The sequence below is a fragment of the Gymnodraco acuticeps genome, unplaced genomic scaffold (genome assembly GCF_902827175.1).
Source record: "Gymnodraco acuticeps unplaced genomic scaffold, fGymAcu1.1, whole genome shotgun sequence".
In the NCBI taxonomy this organism is placed as follows: domain Eukaryota; kingdom Metazoa; phylum Chordata; class Actinopteri; order Perciformes; family Bathydraconidae; genus Gymnodraco; species Gymnodraco acuticeps.
In genome coordinates this window covers 650,428-667,702 of record NW_022991434.1, presented here as the reverse complement: position 1 = coordinate 667,702, position 17,275 = coordinate 650,428, and the positions used below count along the sequence as shown (strand labels likewise).

The window sequence follows — 17,275 nt, the reverse complement described above, 5'->3', positions numbered from 1 at the left end:
GGATTTGTATCAACCACCATCTACTCCACCAGAGTCACCAGAGTCACTATGGATTTCACCCGGGTCCTCTCCTTGCCCCTCGCTCCCCGGTTCTCCGGACCTTCCAGGGGATACAACGGTTGATGTGACGGACGGCGAATTGACGGCGCCGTTTCTTCACAATCTCAAGATCTCAAGACGCCTCAAGGAGAGACTTGAAAAACTTAATGCTGAGAAAGACGACACCCAATAACAAGATGTTGAATTAAGCAATTTTTCGGTAGGACTTAGACTTTCTTTAAAGTAAAAGAATAATGGGGAACTACTATGCAAAACGCTCTGTATATATTGATCAGAATCTAGTCAATATGAAGTGAAAAAACTCCATCATGATATTTCAAGTAATCTGGGGAATTCTAAGCTGGGGACGGTCCTGTTACAATCAGTGTAACTATTGATTTTGTGTGTGAAAAAATAAAAATGTAAATAGGACATTTTAAAAAAATAAAAAAAGTGTTTTTTACATTTAAAAACAGTTGTCTTCATTATAGCAAGGGGAGTGTGTCTGATACATGTGTATTACAGTCCTTCACATGCACTGTTGTATTCATTATAACAAGGGGAGGATAACGGGGAAGATGTATGATAAATGTGTATTGAAACGTGCGTATTATACCCCCACAGAAACACAGAAACACGGAAACACAAAAACACAGAAACATGCTTCATTGTGTCAAAAACAGAATACACATGAATACTTTGACTGAAGTGAAAAAACTCCATGATATTTCCAGTAATCAGGGGAATTCTAAGATGGAGACGGTCCTGGGGATGTTACAATCAGTATCACTATTTGATTTTGTGTGTGAAAAAATAAAAATGTAAATAGGAAATAAATAGATAAATAAAAAAAGTGTTTTTACATTTAAAAACTGCTGTCTTCATTATAGCAAGGGGAGCGTGTCTGATACATGTGTATTACCAGGGGTGCACATAACTGGTACGCAGGTACGCATGCGCGGCAACAATCTGAAATGCGTACCGTCACTTGAGTCACAAAGCGCATTTGCGTCCCGACGTACTTGTGAAGCTTTTCCAGAAGGCGGTTAGATCACCGGACGACAGAGTCGGTCTCCGTGTGCACAGACAGGGCTGCTGTTAACGTCGGTCTGTGCGCTAAAACAGAGGACTTACAGAGGGCTTCATCAAATAACTTTGAGTGGAGCCAAAAGTTGAAGTAGGGTTACCAAACACTGACTCCAGGTACTCATCTGAGTACCTTACTGAGAAAGTTATGTGCACCCCTGTGTATTACAGTCCTTCACATGCATTGTTTTCTTCATTATAACAAGGGGAGGGTAACAGGGAAGATGTATGAAAAATGTATATTGAAACGTGCGTACTATAACCCCCCGCATCCTGGTAGTTTAGGAGGAGTAGAGCGACTATGTAGAGCAGGGGTGCCCAACCTTTTTTGAACCGAGAGCTACTTTTAAAGTTGCCAGTCTGCCGAGATCTACCAGTCCAAATAGAGAGGCGTAGCCATTACTGACAGCCTACTACCAGGTAAATACACACTTCTACTTGAATAAAACTGACCTTTGTACGATTAATACTTCATAAAATACTGCAGATCCTTTATCTTACCTCTTTCTAATCTACACAAGTATTTAACTGAAGTTACACAACAGTGTTGTTGAAACAGAGTTGGAGTTTATTCACACGTCACTACAGTGGGTAATGTTTTCAAGAAACATTGAACAGTGCTGCCACATATGACACAGGGACAAAAGAAAAGACTCTGAACCCTTTCTTTGCCAATAAAATTAGGCTTACTAATAAGACAACTCAGATCTGAAGCTACTCAGGAATCTGCTGCCAAAGTGCAATAAAAAAGACAAAATTAATAGAATCAAACCCTTTTTTTGTTGCATTTTAGTCGAGTATAAAAATAAATGCCTTTAAAATAGGATGCAAGCAACACTAGTTTCTTAACCTGAATTGATAATAGACTATAATCAATTTAAGTTTGCATTCTTATACCATTGTGTACAATAATTATAATGAATAAGTTCAAACTAACTAAAACTTACAGCTGATTAATAACGGTGTCTAACAGTTTTTATTATATCAAAAACCTGTTGAAATGCTACTGTTATTTTTACTGTCCCCAAAAAGCTCGTCGGCAGCCTCCAGGAATGCTTCTTTCACAACTTCACAGTCTTTGAAAGACTTTATGTGTTTCGCAAGAACGTGACTGACACGATAAGATGCTCTGGTAGCAGCCTTGCTCTTGTTGTTGGGCCTGGAGAAAATGGACTGCTGTGCATTTAGCTGTCCTTTCAGGCCCCTCCCCTTTTGGGAGCGTAGGGCAGAATTAGGAGGGAATTCCGTCTCGTAGCGTTTGTGCACTGTTTTGAAATGCCGCTCCTAAATTACCCTTCCTCGATAAAGCCACGCTCGCATTGCAGATGAGACAGATGGACTTTGAATTGGAATAGATACAAAAATAATCATCCTCCCACTTGGAGTGAAAATTATATATTTTGGGCTTTTTTGCTTCTGCCATAATTGCGGTCTTGTGTGTGCGGACTGTCACTCCTGTTGACACGGACAACGTCAGCGAACTACTGCCCACCAGCCACGCCCCCACACATGGGGTCACGCCGGCCAATCACAAAGCTTTGGTGCGTTCAAGTGCATTATTCTGGCACGGGAAGATTATGTTATAGGACATTAACGATAAAACTGAATATTGTTGTTCTATTTTTAGACACATCTCGCGATCGACTGGGAATCTTCCCGCGATCGACCGGTCGATCGCGATCGACTGGTTGGGCACCCCTGACGTAGAGAGATGTATAATGAAGAGGGTAAACAAATTACTGTGTCTAGAGTTAAAGATTTCTTATCTGAACAAGTAACTTAAACTTTACATAAACCTGTCAGGATTAATTTCGTCAGAAACAGAGTGTTTGTACTTTGCCCCTGCAACAATTGCAGGCAGATCTCTGTGACATGCAGGCCTTATCCAAACAAAATGATGGGTTCAACTATTTTCTCAGAGCCGGAGCGAACAGCTAAATGTGCACCCAAAAATAGATAAATGTTAAATATTTGTTGTATTAAAAGCATGCCCGGCGCCGTGGGAGGGCCAGGCCCTCCCATTTAACATTCCTGCCCTCCCCCAATAAACACGTTTTAATATTATTTATAAAAATGTAAAAATATATATATTTTATTTTTTTAATTATAAATAAACTGTGAACTTTTATGCTACGATGTATGTGATGTCAGAACAAAAAATAATAATCGCAGGCTACGTCAAATAAATGCATGTGTCTGTTGTGATTTGTGATTCGTCCCCATTTAGACCAATCACAGCGTCACACTCTGCCGCCTATTCTGGATTTGTTTATTGTGCATTCTGTAGACTCCCATTTCTGTTTGAATTACAAAATGGACATCAGAAATTGTCTTAAAAGGTCTAAGGATTTATTAAAACGAAATAGTGATGAAAGAACTGCAGCCAATGGTGCTGCTGGCGACCCTGCACCTGCCGTTGCAGCAGCACGCCTTAATGTCACAAGCTTGACCTCGGCAAACCCCGGGGCTGAGTTAGCGATGATCTTGGGGTTAATAAACCCAAGCAGGTGAAGCTGGATCGTTATCCAGGGAGATTGTTTTCAGGAAAGAAGCGCACTTTTGCCGCTGCATGGTACAACAGACCATGGCTTGAAGATTCGTTAAAAGCAGACGCAGCCTTTTGTTTCCCCTGTAGACAGTTTAAAGTAAATACGTCTTCATCTGATGCGGTGTTGCAGTATAACGTGAGTCATGACAACTGGCGACATTCTATTATTTTCGTCATAGGGATCCGGGGCGTGTACATTGAGGACCCATTGTTGACTTACCATGTCGATCGCCTCGTTTGTCGTTTACGTTCATCTTTTGCTATATCTGCCTTCCTAAGATCACTTTGATGCACATTCAGTACTCGTATGTGAGGTTGTGGGTGAGAGGTGGATATCGTGACGCTTACAGGGAGGTATCGAACATTACAAAGTAGGTGACTGTGTGGATGCCTGTTCAAAATATTGCAAACTTGAATAAATCATTTAAATTATATATTTGTGTCCGACTTTCATTTGTACATCGTTCTTAATGTGATGTATAGTAGCTCTGATAGCTGTCCATACCTTCAGACAGCCTAAAAGTAAAACACAAGTTGTTTAGTCACAGCCTGAACGCTCGTCGAGATGACTGGATCACTCATGACAAGTTGTGATCAGCTCCGAATAAATTGTGATATAAATGCTGTACCTATTTTCCAGGGAGCACGTTTTTTTAATGAAATACCTGTATCCCTCTCATCACAACAAGACTCTACACTGTGCAGGAAAAACAATTACATACATGAAAATAACCTTGATGCATGGGAATGAAACACACAAACTATCTTCCGTGGCTATACTGATATGTCACAGTATATGTCACGTTGAATACATATAATACAGTAGTTCTATTATGCCTTTAAGCCTATACGTTTAACCCATAAGAACCCGGACCCATTTCTACTTTTGGGGAAATTAAGGGGAACGTCATTTATACTAAATAGACCTAGAACACATTTCTGACAAGTAACCCCCCCTAGTGTCAAACATCTGAAATGTGACATATGTGTCACATTGGGCTTTAATGGTAAAGTAACTCTTATTTATAACTTCATGAATGAGGATGATTTTTTGGTTTACATTTGTTTTAACATACTTTAGATTGAATAATAAAGAATATGTTAACTAAATATAATTGAATCAGCTAAATTAACTGAGCAGATCATAATCATATTTGTAATTGTGCATATATGTCCCTCCGGGTTTACTGTGAATGTTTAGGGTTAATGTCCCGATGTGACATCAGTGTCACAGCAATATTTATGGCATTTGTTTCATATCAATTTCATCAATAAATGTTTCTACAAGAGGTTATATGTAATCAGAATCAGAAAAGAGCCGAAGACAGCTTAATGTTTAACAATGTCATGTCATGTAAGCATTTTTATTCTTAAATGGCTTGAATGTTATCTTTAGCACCAAAAAACCTTTCCAAATGTAGCTAGTTCTGTCACATGTGTTAGCCTGGCACATGGACATCTTGGACATGTTGTTATGGGAACACAAAAGCAAATGACAAGGACCATAACCCACCAGACTGTTCAGGGTGTGTCACTTAGGGACTTCATGAGATAAAAAAGGCTAAAGCTGTATAAGGAACTTTCCAGAACATTTAAAGTTCATGTGACACCTGTGTCTAAGCAATTCTGTCTGCCTTCCGTGTTGCACCATGAGGACCCACTGATGTAGAGGAAACTTCTGTGTAGCATGCAGTGGAGTCACCGACTCAGGAAGGAGACACGGGAAGAGTCGGAGCTTTGATGTCAAACCACTGTGATTTATTTGGAGTTGGTACCAGAGTATTCACATCACAAATCCAAGAGTCAGAGGTTCTGACTCCACGGTAGAGTTGCCACGTCAATTCTGGAGAGCCTCTCTCTTGCCAGCCCATCTAACTGGTTTCGCAGAGAGTAAACAACATATTTGAGGAGATAGCCTAAACAGTGTGGGAACACAGAGCTACTTGCCTCGGACACTTATGACCTCGAAGATTTTACCTTGGAGTCCACAAATACAGAGAAGGAAGTGTCCCAGTGTACCCACAACACAGACCATCTGTATCCCAGTATTGACCGGTCACAGAATGGGAACAATAACATTATTGGCTAAGCCGCCTGTGTCCTTAAAGAAGGTAAACAGACATCGAGGTTTGTCCTGTATGTTACTAATTGGCGTCTTATGATAATTATTTCCACAACAACTGATATAAAATGTTTAACTGTCTAAGTTGCAACCATGCACTTTTTGGAGGGCTAAGCGCCAGCTTGACATGTTTTTGGCTTCATTTATAGAAGGAAAGACAACAGTGATAGTTATGTTTCACAATAACATTTATTGGAAATTGTTAGAACAATCTCACTGGTCACCGGCTTGAGCTTCAATCTCAGGATCCATGTATTTGTGATCAAAAGTAGGCTAATATAAAAGTAGTGTAGATCATTACATTTCAGAGACAAAATATTGTAATGTAACGTAACCTATTACTTAAAAAAGACAGTAATAAGTAATGTACTGTATTACATTTTGGAAGTAACTTTCCCAACACTGCAGATAATCCAGTCATCTCGATGCTGCTTTCGGGCTGTGAATAAACAACTTGTGTTTTACTTTTAGGCGTTCTGAAGGTATGGACAGCTATCAAAGCTACTATACATCACATTAAGAACGATGTACAAATGTTTTATATGTATTCAACGTGTGCCCCGCTGGACTTACGTTTCTGTGGTTGACCGTTACTGTGACATCAGTATAGCCACGGAAGATAGTTTGTGTGATTCATTCCCATGCATCAAGGTTATTTTCATGTAGCCTATGTAATTGTTTTTCCTGTACAGTGCACAGTGCACAATGTACAAGATGTACAAGTCGGACACAAATATATAATTTAAATGATTTATTCAAGTTTGCAATATTTTGAACAGGCATCCACACAGTCACCTACTTTGTAATGTTCGATACCTCCCTGTAAGCGTCACGATATCCACCTCTCACCCACAACCTCACATACGAGTACTGAATGTGCATCAAAGTGATCTTAGGAAGGCAGATATAGCAAAAGATGAACGTAAAGGACAAACGAGGCGATCGACATGGTAAGTCAACAATGGGTCCTCAATGTACACGCCCCGGATCCCTATGACGAAAATAATAGAATGTCGCCAGTTGTCATGACACACGTTATACTGCAACAGCGGCTTTTACTGTCAAAGGTTTTTGCGACTGGAAACACGCATTACAGACTGATAAAGGACTGCTAAGGCATGCCGCATCAAAAGAACACATTTCATGTGAGAGTTTGTGGAGAGAGAGACAGATACGCAAGGAAACAAATAAGGAAATTATAACGTTGGTGCAGATCAGCTGGCATGGAGCCTTATTACGTGTCAGCTGTCGTTGATATTATAGCTTTTTTAGCTGTCAACCAACTCTATATATAAATATATAGAAACATAAACCATGCCCAAGGCGGGCTAAACAGTTCATCGTCTCCGTCTCTACTATTTCTCTCCGAGTGCAGCGATGAGGAAGCTGCCATCCGTAACCAGTGTGCCTTGCTCGTGATTTACCAGTGTCTGCTGCCACGCACACAATGTTTCAAAGTGGTTGCTATGTTGCCCTTTATTTGTGTATGTTTGCGTCTTTACGTAATGCTGTTGTTGATATTGTGCCGCAGGCCCGCAGCACGTGACGGTTTTGTGTGCCCTCCCATGAAAATCATATGCCCTCCCTTTAGATTTGTTCTGGCGCCGGGTCTGATTAAAAGTGATATTTAATTATTGTTGTGACCAGTCGCAATCTGATACTTAAGTTGCACGTGCATTGGTGTGATTACGGAGCCAGAAAGCGATGCACGTTTACTCGCGTGCGCGGTGCGTCGTGTGTTTGTTTTACAAAAAATGGCGAAGCAAATTAAGTTGTTTGACTGTGGGGTAAAAAGTTCGGCCAACCCGTCGACATCTCAGACTACTGTTCAAAGTGATTCAACTGATAAAGCTCAAGGTGAACCCGAACGAAAGCAAAGAGGAAATGTGTAAAGTCTTAGGAGGCGAAATATATATTAAGTACATTCTGCTCCGTTGTGCATTCACTTCCGGTAAAAGTTCCTTCAAAATAAGAGTCCCGATCCTATTACTACCAAAATAAAAGTGCTAAACAAAACTTTACCATAGGAAAATATTGGCATACAAATATAATCACTTCTATAAAAAGGTAACATTTTTTAAATATAGTTAGACATATTAAAGGTAATTTACAGCATTCATAATTAATATCTAATTCTTACTGTGAATGGTTTTCATTTCTTTAACATTAGAAATGTTTTAGTCTGGCCAATCCAAGACTTCGATGCTGAAGGGCCAATGGGTCTATGGTGGGGGTCAGCACAGAGGTCAAGACTTCAATGCTGAAGGGCCAGTGGATCTGTGGTGGGGGTCAGCACAGAGGTCAAGACTTCAATGCTGAAGGGCCAATGGGTCTATGGTGGGGGTCAGCACAGAGGTCAAGAAAACCCACATTTGAAAGGGAGACAACGGATGATGAAGAAACTAGTGACTTGCTCAATTCATGTGTGAGGGATCTGTGAAGAACATGACAACAGCTACACTACTGGTGTTCAGTATACCAGCAATTGAGGGTGGAGAAGTTTACGACCGTTTAAGTTTCAAATAATTGTGTTAATTACTTATTGTAAAGCATTTGAACATTCTTTTGTGTCACATTTCATTATTAAGTTGATGTATAACTGTATAGTATCTTAATTATTTAAAATATAAGGTGACTAAAAATGGCAACCGTAAAAACTAATGAAAGTCAAACACATGTTTGTTTCCATTGTTTTATTGTGTGCCTGTCGCAATAAGCAAATAACTGACTTATCGTATGATAAATAAAAATGAACTCGATAAATTACCATTTACATGAGGATGTGATTAGCAGTTTGAAAGGATGTACTTGAATTATTATTATATATTATCATTATGTCAGTGGTCTAAAATGATACAACGGTGCCGACAATATTATCGTTTATCGCAATAATTTCCGGGAAAATGTATCCAACAAAATTAATTATCGTGAGAGGCCTATACATGACACACACACACACACACACACACACACACATCTACAGACTTACTCCAAACTGCCAAATATATTAATTAACACACTCTCACTCTCATATACTATTTGACTCTATTTTCAACACGTTGTCACTCCCAACCCGTCACATGTTGACGGTCGGTCAGGGCCCCTCCCCGTCACTCTATTACGGACAGGGTACCCCTTGGAAGTCAGTTTTCAACAGGCAGGGCGTCCCATAGACCTTCATAGACCTCCCATAGCGTTGATAATAGACGCCATGAGAACGCTCCTCGGCGGTCGGTTGTGATTGTCAATATTAATATAATAATGATTTATTTTTTAATAATCACACTCGATTTCGCCGATGTTCTTGTTGCCCCAGCTGGTCGACACCTCTTTGAGCAGAAACGAAGGCTACATTAATGTATTAAATCGATGTTAATCCATGTGTGTGGTTGTGGAATTAATGGACGTGCCGTTGTGCGATTGCGTTGCCAGGCATTCATTTACAAAATCTTCAACTATAACCCTAATTATATTTAAAAACATTTTAGAAGGCCTCACGAAATACTTTAATGTAAATTTAAATATGAAGGGATGTGTGTAATGTGGTGATTGACATTATTCACCCACGGATCTATGGGTTGGGGTATTGTTCCGCACGGACATTATAGCTAACCGGACTTCCTGTTGATGTGAAATCCAAAAACCTTTTTTTTAAATAAAATAATACTTTGTTCTGAGTGTGCTTGCTTTTCTCTTTGGAGGTCATCACATAACGGCATTGTAATACACGGTTCGGCTGCATTAAATATTACATTTCTGCCGTAGTTCTCTATTTATAGAGCCCTGATAAGAAGACTTCTAGACAAACAGGAATAACTGCAGCCGAAACTGAATATGTGACGTGAATCATATAATTAAACAAAATCTTCAATATATCTTCACACAATACGTCTCCTTGCAGTATCAATACTAATTCGGCTGACTTTTATATTTGATCCAATTGGTAGATAGGCTGTATTTACACCATAAAGGTGCACAGCTGATAGAAAGGGACACCTGGTGGTTAAAGCATGTTATTGAAATGTATTATTTGTATTATTAGATATTAATAGGAGACACAGACAGACAAACTAATAAGGCTTTATTTAAACATTAAAGAGTACTTTAGGTTAAGGTCTTATTTTGAATAAGAAAAAAGCTTTGGGGGTATACATATTAAGCCTGACAAAGTACTAATATATTGCTCTCCTGCAATGTTAACTACTGTATGTGTAGGCACTTATTTTAACTGATATTATACATATGTATTATACTCTTATAAGATGTATGTAGATAGTATAAGAAATGTGCAGAATACGACAGTTTAATGGTGGAGGTACACACACATATTGATAGATGTCTTGTAATGCACTGTTGAGGAATCTGCGACCCAGGTTTTTCATCTCCGACCTTGTCAGGTATTGAACAATCAATAAATAAAGAACACAGAATTGTTAAATATAAAATACAGAATTTGTGTGATTATACTAAATTATTTACAAATAAACACCACCTCATATTTACAACTGTTACACATGCTGATGTAACGCAAATGTTTCCAACTTGGTATCAATAAAGTATATCTTATCTCAAGATGGCTACTGCCATATTTGCAAAATGTGCCTCCGAACCTTGACAAGTGCATGTTTCAGGCTTATCAATTAATGTAATGTAATGTTATCAATAAACAACAGGAGGGGTCACAGACATAAGACCAGCTGTTAAATAAAGCTCTTCTGACCTTAGCTGGCATGTGGGTATTAGGGGTGTAACGGTATCCGTATTCGTCCCGTACCGTCACGGTTCGGACGTCACGGTTCGACACATCTGTGAACCGTTACACCCCTAGTGGGTATATATTAATGCTGCCCATTATGGGCACAAGCAATTTTCACCCATTTATTAATTATATGTTTTAAATGTGTTAACCTCCTGGAGGTTTAGTGGATAGGAAACACTCACAATAGAGAAATACGAAAACGTCTTTTAAAACTACAATTCCCAATTGAGACGTGCCATAGAACATGTTGCGAAACACACAATGGCCAGCATGTGTAGTTCTGGGGACGGGGTGGGGTGGGACGGGGACGGGTGGACCCGTTCAAATCCAGTTTTGGACAGTCTGCCGTGGTTCCATCCCATTTGAAAGTGCTGTTTGACGCTCGGCGTAACCCTCGGCTCACACTCAAACATCCAAGAGCTTGAGGACTATCACGGGGTTTGCCAAGCGAAGCGGAGAGAATACTTCCTTCCTGGTGTACAATTCTCTAAAGCAACTACTATGAGCTGCTCTGACCCTCGGTCCTGGCGGACACCAACTTGTGTTTATTAATCAAATAAATAAACACAAGGATAATTATGTGTTATTGTTGAGTAAATAACAGTGTGGTTTAGAAAATAATACAAAATTAGAAGGAAAAAACGATGAAACAATACAGATGTCAGTTTTCTGAGCCCCTACTCTCCATAACTGACGGCAACAACAGTCCTACATTATTCAATTAAAATAAAGAAGTAAAAACAATAAGTGTGGCTTGATATTGAGTAAGAAAAAGGTTGATAAACGCTGTGAGAATGGATCTCCGGAGAGCATTTCGCCGCGATCCCAACTCGTCTGTAGGAGCCACATATGAAGCCATTTCTGTGTTTGTTACGATACATGTTTTTTGTGTCACTATAGGTGGTGGGCGTGTCATTGGATTTGTGTGGTGACGTTTGTGCTTATATCCGGTTGCTTTTACCTGCGCACTTTGTAATAGATGGGGGAGTGAGCTAGAGAAGGACAATTTTTGTTGACCGCACGCAAGCACGCATACAAGGATATACGCAAAACTGCTTCCAGTTCTGTTTCATATAAATGTTGAGAGATATATCCATACAGGGTCGGCTCTAGAACAACTTGAATGGGGGGGCAATCATTTACCAAGGGGGGGCACACACTGCCGTCAACAACCAACACACAAACACCAACGCAACTTTAATTTAAAAAAACATGCTGTAAAGTCTATTGTCTTTCACACACATTGCAGGGGTGTAGTGCTATTGTACAGCGCACCTATGACTTGTGCATACATGCACGGTTGTGGCACGACCACCAAAACAGAGACATAGAAGGACAGAGGGTGTCGTTTTCTCATACTGATATTCTGCACAAACTGTGCTGTTGTATTTGCTGTAAAGTGTCTTTACTGTAGGTTATTTTTGTATTATACTGTATATACAGCACTTTGTCTCGACCAAAAATCGTTGAAAAATGTGCTATATAAATAAAACTTGATTTGATTTGATATGGACATAGGCCATCATATAAAAAGTGTGCAAATGTATTTAGTATCCTATCCATGTGAACATGTTTTAGGTGGGGGTGGACCTAACCTCCTCTAGGAGGGTCTGGGGGCATGCTCCCCCGGGAAGATTATTTTTAAAATATTGAAGTTAAATGCATCAATCTGGTGCACTTTGAGAGCAAAGTGAAGAGATCTATGGATAGCCTACATCTCTCAGCATCCATATGAAACAGAACTGTACACAGATTTACTTTTTCTTTATGGATATTTCACTAATCATTCCCCTTTTAAACTGTATTCTTGTGTTACTGTCCAATAGTATTTCATACCCGTTTTTCATTTATTCTCTCTTTAATAACTATAATGATCATATAAAGGTATTCCTCGAAAATACTTACATACATGGTGACCAAACCGTTTGAGACCCACTGAGATAACTTACACTAAAGTGAACTATCTAAACACTGAGAGAGTCCTTACCTCACTGAGCTGACGTTATAAGCTCCTCTCAGTCTGACAGGAGAGGACTCTCCTCCACCTTGGTGTAGAAACAGCCCTTTATATCCGTTAGCATAGCTAGCTAACCAGATGCTAACCACAACATTCCACGTTACCGCTCGCGCACTCACAAAATGCGCTCGTGCCACACACACACAGAGCTTGAATGAAACACAGAGACCCATGTACTTGTACTGTACTGTATATCATATTATTTTTGATGGCTTTACTGTATAATCAGTTTAACAGATGAACAGATCGCCACTGGGCTTTCATCTAAACACTCAGCCACGTAATGATAACAAAAAAAAGGTCGGGGGGTCATTGGTCAAGCAACACACCAATCAGAGAGCAGCAGTGAGCACACCTCAGGCTGTGTTTTATATTTGTATTATTTATTTCTGATGTATTTCACACAAAAAACCTTTAGTGGAAACGTTTTCACTTAGCCTATATGATAAAAAAAAGAAAAAATCGGCAAAGTGACAAGGCTTGCCCACCCTGCGTTGGGGGGGCACAGTGACTCATTTGGGGGGGCATGGCCCGCGAATGACCCCCCATGACGCCGACCCTGTATCCATAGATCTCTTCATGTTGCTCTCAAAGTGCACCAGATTGATGCAGGGCCGGCCCTGTATTTACTAACAGTCATAGATATTTTTTTCCAAAAAAGCCTATGTGAGAGCTCTGAAGCAAAACACGGGTAAAGAAGTGGCTATAGCATTTGATACAACTCTAAAAGATAGTCAGATTCCTAAAAAGTTACAAACGGATGCTGGAAAATAATTATTTGTTTCTTCAGCAAGGCTTCAAAATTCTTATTTTCCAGCATCTGGACACTGTTTAGGTGTTTGGGAAAGTGCTGCACCCGCACTGTCTCCCGGAGAGATACCTTCTTTCCTGCAGCGGTCAGACTATACAACGACCACGGCCCCTGGTACCCCCCGCCACACACACACATAACAACAAAGACTATAACATTCCTGTTGTGCAATAATACTTTTGTACAACATATACAGGGTTGGGTTGTAACGGAATACATTTAACGTTGTTACGTAATCAGAATACAAAAATCAAGTAACTGTATTCAGCTCGCGTTACATTTGAAAAACGAGTAATCTGATTACAGTTACTTTCGTAAACCTGAAGTGAATACATTTTGGATTACTTATTGGAATTATTGGTGGAAAGATTTCCTCACAACATTTAATATTCATTACTAAAGGTACAGCCGAATCATCAAAGCGCACATAAACTTTTACCGCCGCAGATGGACCAAAAAAGGGAGCGTTTGAAAAAAAATTGCGGGTCCGCTCAGTGAAACAATAACAACGTAACATGGAGGAACAAAAGTCTGCGTTTAAGTCGTGTGTGTGTGTGTGTGTGTGTGTGTGTGTGTGTGTGTGTGTGTGTGTGTGTGTGTGTGTGTGTGTGTGTGTGTGTGTGTGTGTGTGTGTGTGTGTGTGTGTGTGTGTGTGTGTGTGTGTGTGTGTGTGTGTGTGTGGTTAAAACAGATCAGCCTGCGGTCGCTCTTTAGCCTTATGATTCTGAAGGTAAACACAGTGAAGGCGGTGCGTGAAAGGCACTGCGCGCTCCTCTACTCAGAGGCTGAGTGAACCCTCCCGCTGCCTCCTGGCGCTGCAGAGATGTCATGAAGTGAAGGAGGTGTTCCTTCTATAAACCAGCTGCGGGCAGCAGATACTGTGAGCGTCACGGACATGAATACATAGATCAAGGCAGACTGGTGCACACACTCTCCTGTTTTGCCGATCTGGTGCTTAAACATCAGCCCACTCTCTTCAGTCTGCCTACAAATGACACGACTTTGCAAAGGCGTGCAATAGATACGCAGAAGTCCGATGTTGCGTGCATATGATACTCCCACGTTACGTTTGTTATGAACGTATCTTAAATGCGTTTGTTTTCTACATATCTTTGCCATTTATTTAACCCTAACCCTAACCATAACCCAATAAGCTGCTGTGTCGTTTATTGCACCGTAAACATTAAAACTGTCATTGGAACGGCGATCAAGCCTGAAGCCACAGAGCTCTTTGTTTTAATGTGTGAGGTGCAATATCAGCGTATCATATTCACGCAAAATCGGACTTCTGCGTATCTATTGCACGCCTTTGCAAAGTCGTGTCATTTGTAGGCAGACTGTGAGACCGGGTTGTAAACATATAGCTCTACACCCCTGGCCAAAATGTCCTTAAAATGAAGTCCGAGTTCGACATTTTAATTCATGTCCTGCCAACACTGGCAGGACAGAAGGCGACACGCTCGTTCTAAGCCGTGTCCTCACTCCTCACATCCCAAGCTGCATCCCCAGAGAGTTTATTATGTTGTTACATAGTTTCAGATGTGATGTTTCAGTTGTGCTCTTGATAAGCCATTAAAACAGTAAAACACGTTCAGTTTCCTTTTGCTTTTTGTGTCTCCTGTTCACCAACACATACCCATCTGTGATGGAAAAAGAAAGTAATCCAAAAGTAATCTAAAAGTAATCTGATTACGTATCTTTTTTAAGACACGTAACTGTAACTGTATTCGGATTACTTTCAGAGCCGTATTCAGTAATCAGTAACTGATTTACAAAGTAACCCTCCCAACCCTGAACATATATTTACCGTAAATCTGTCCTGCAGCGGTCAAACTTTACAACCACCACGGCCCCTGGTAGACCCCCCCCCCCCCCCCCCCCCCCCCCCCCCCCCACATACATATAACAACAAAGACTATAACATTCCTGTTGTGCAATAATACTTTTGTACAACATATATTTACCGTAAATAGCTTTGCAATTTATACTACCAACTTGTTTTACTTTCACCTGGCTGCTACATACTGTTGCTGGTACTGGATGTGTATTTTGTAAATTGGGAAATGTCTAGTTTTTTATCTGTAATATAGTTTGTATGCATACTTCTTGAGTGATATATAAATATTAGTGCTGTCAAAATTATCGCGTTAACGGCGGTAATTACTTTTTTGAATTAATTGCGTTAAAATATTTAACGCATTTAACGCATGTGCAGAATGGCCCGCCCCATACATGCCACCAGTGGCAGCGCCAGGGTATGGCTGGGGTAGGTTACACCCATACCAAGAAATGGCTTAGCCCCACCATGAAAAATGATTTTAAAGTCTGCCAACTCGCGCGGAGTAAATTGCACAGACAGCAGTTAGTAAGATTGATTTCAGTAGCCACGGTTTTGAAAACTTTTGTCACGTAGTGCTCGTCTTCTCAATAGAACATCTTTGATAATGTCTTCTGGCCAATCAGAATCAAGATAACGGCGTGGTGTTGTTGCAGGAAGTCCCGACGGAGAATACTTTTGCTGTAGTACAGGGGTGCACATAACTGGTACGCAGGTTATGTGCATAATCTGAAATGCGTACCGTCACTTGTGTCACAAAGCGCATTTGCGTACCGACATACTTGTGAAGCTTTTCCAGAAGGCGGTTAGATCACCGGACGAAAGAGTCGGTCTCTGTGTGCACAGACAGGGCTGCTGTTAACGTCGGTCGGTACAACGGAATTGTGCCAAAACTACGACAACCGGCTGCGGAGGGAGACTCCTCCCCTTCACTGGAGAACTGCGCTAAAACAGCTGATCACAACGTTCACACTCTGTGGCCACGAAGTACTCCACTAGCCCCCCCCCGTCGACTTTCCTGAAGTACTCCCCCGTTAATAGAAATCAACACGTAATTAATTAAGACCCCACGGTTTGATGATTGAAAGGTGTGTGGGCTGTCTTTCATTTTGACACGCAGAAAAATGTTATAATAAACATATATATGTTAAATGGATATATCCGCATTCTTTCATTTATCTTTCCATTCCCACAACAATATACATAAAGACATGGCATATTTTGGACATGGAATGGTGATTAATCTGATTAATTAATTTTTAAACTGTGATTAATCTGATTAAAAATTGTAATCGTTTGACAGCCCTAATAAAGATATGAAGCTGTCTTTGGCTCTTTGCTGTAACAATGGTAAATATCCCCTCTGTGGGACAAATAAAGGGATTTTGATTCTGATTTACATTGCGTTATAATTATGAGATAAAAGTGAAAAACATCATAAATCCTGCTTCCTGCTCTAAAGTGTTCTTACCTTTGTCGTTGTTCTCTGAAGAAGAGGAAGCAGAGAGCAGGAAGCGTGTTGAAATACCAGTGAGGAGGGGGGGGGCAGTATGCTCTCTTTTGGTCACATGATTTCACAGAAACAGACTGTTTCTGTGAAATCATGTGACCAAAGAGAATCAGTTTTTGTCTTAAAACCTATTTGTTTAAGATGTGATTCTGTAACAGGCTCAACAAGCTAGTGAGGAAAACACCCTTTGAGAACATTTCCCCACGAGATGAACTGGAAAGCTGAAGAATAATATCTCGTAATTATTTAACACAATGTTTTTTTCCCGGTATTTAGCAGGTGCTGCTGTGTCTGTTTATTCAATCAATCAAATGTTATTTATCAAGTCTATTATCAGAAATGACACATACGTCTCAGGGGCTTTACAGCATACCCTCTGACCTTAGACCATTACAGCAACAAGGAGAAACTCCCAAAGAAACCCAACAGTTAACGGGGAAATGGAAGAAACCTTGGGGAGAGCAACACGTATATCATTATAAATGATTATTATAAACCCACAGTTATCACTGCTAGAGCAGCAGCTGTTACCTGTTTAGCACACAT

The 17,275-nt window shown here is 40.3% G+C and overlaps 1 protein-coding gene across 1 annotated transcript in view; it reads right to left on the bottom strand.

The window, feature by feature from the left end:
* Window positions 1-16,732, bottom strand: part of LOC117532560 — a 50,490-nt gene extending 33,758 nt beyond the window's left edge. Inside the window, exon 1 of the mRNA XM_034195893.1 lies at window positions 16,691-16,732. The gene's annotated coding sequence lies outside the window, so the exon portion shown is untranslated. The remainder of the gene's footprint in view (window positions 1-16,690) is intronic.
* Window positions 16,733-17,275: the final 543 nt, after the last annotated feature.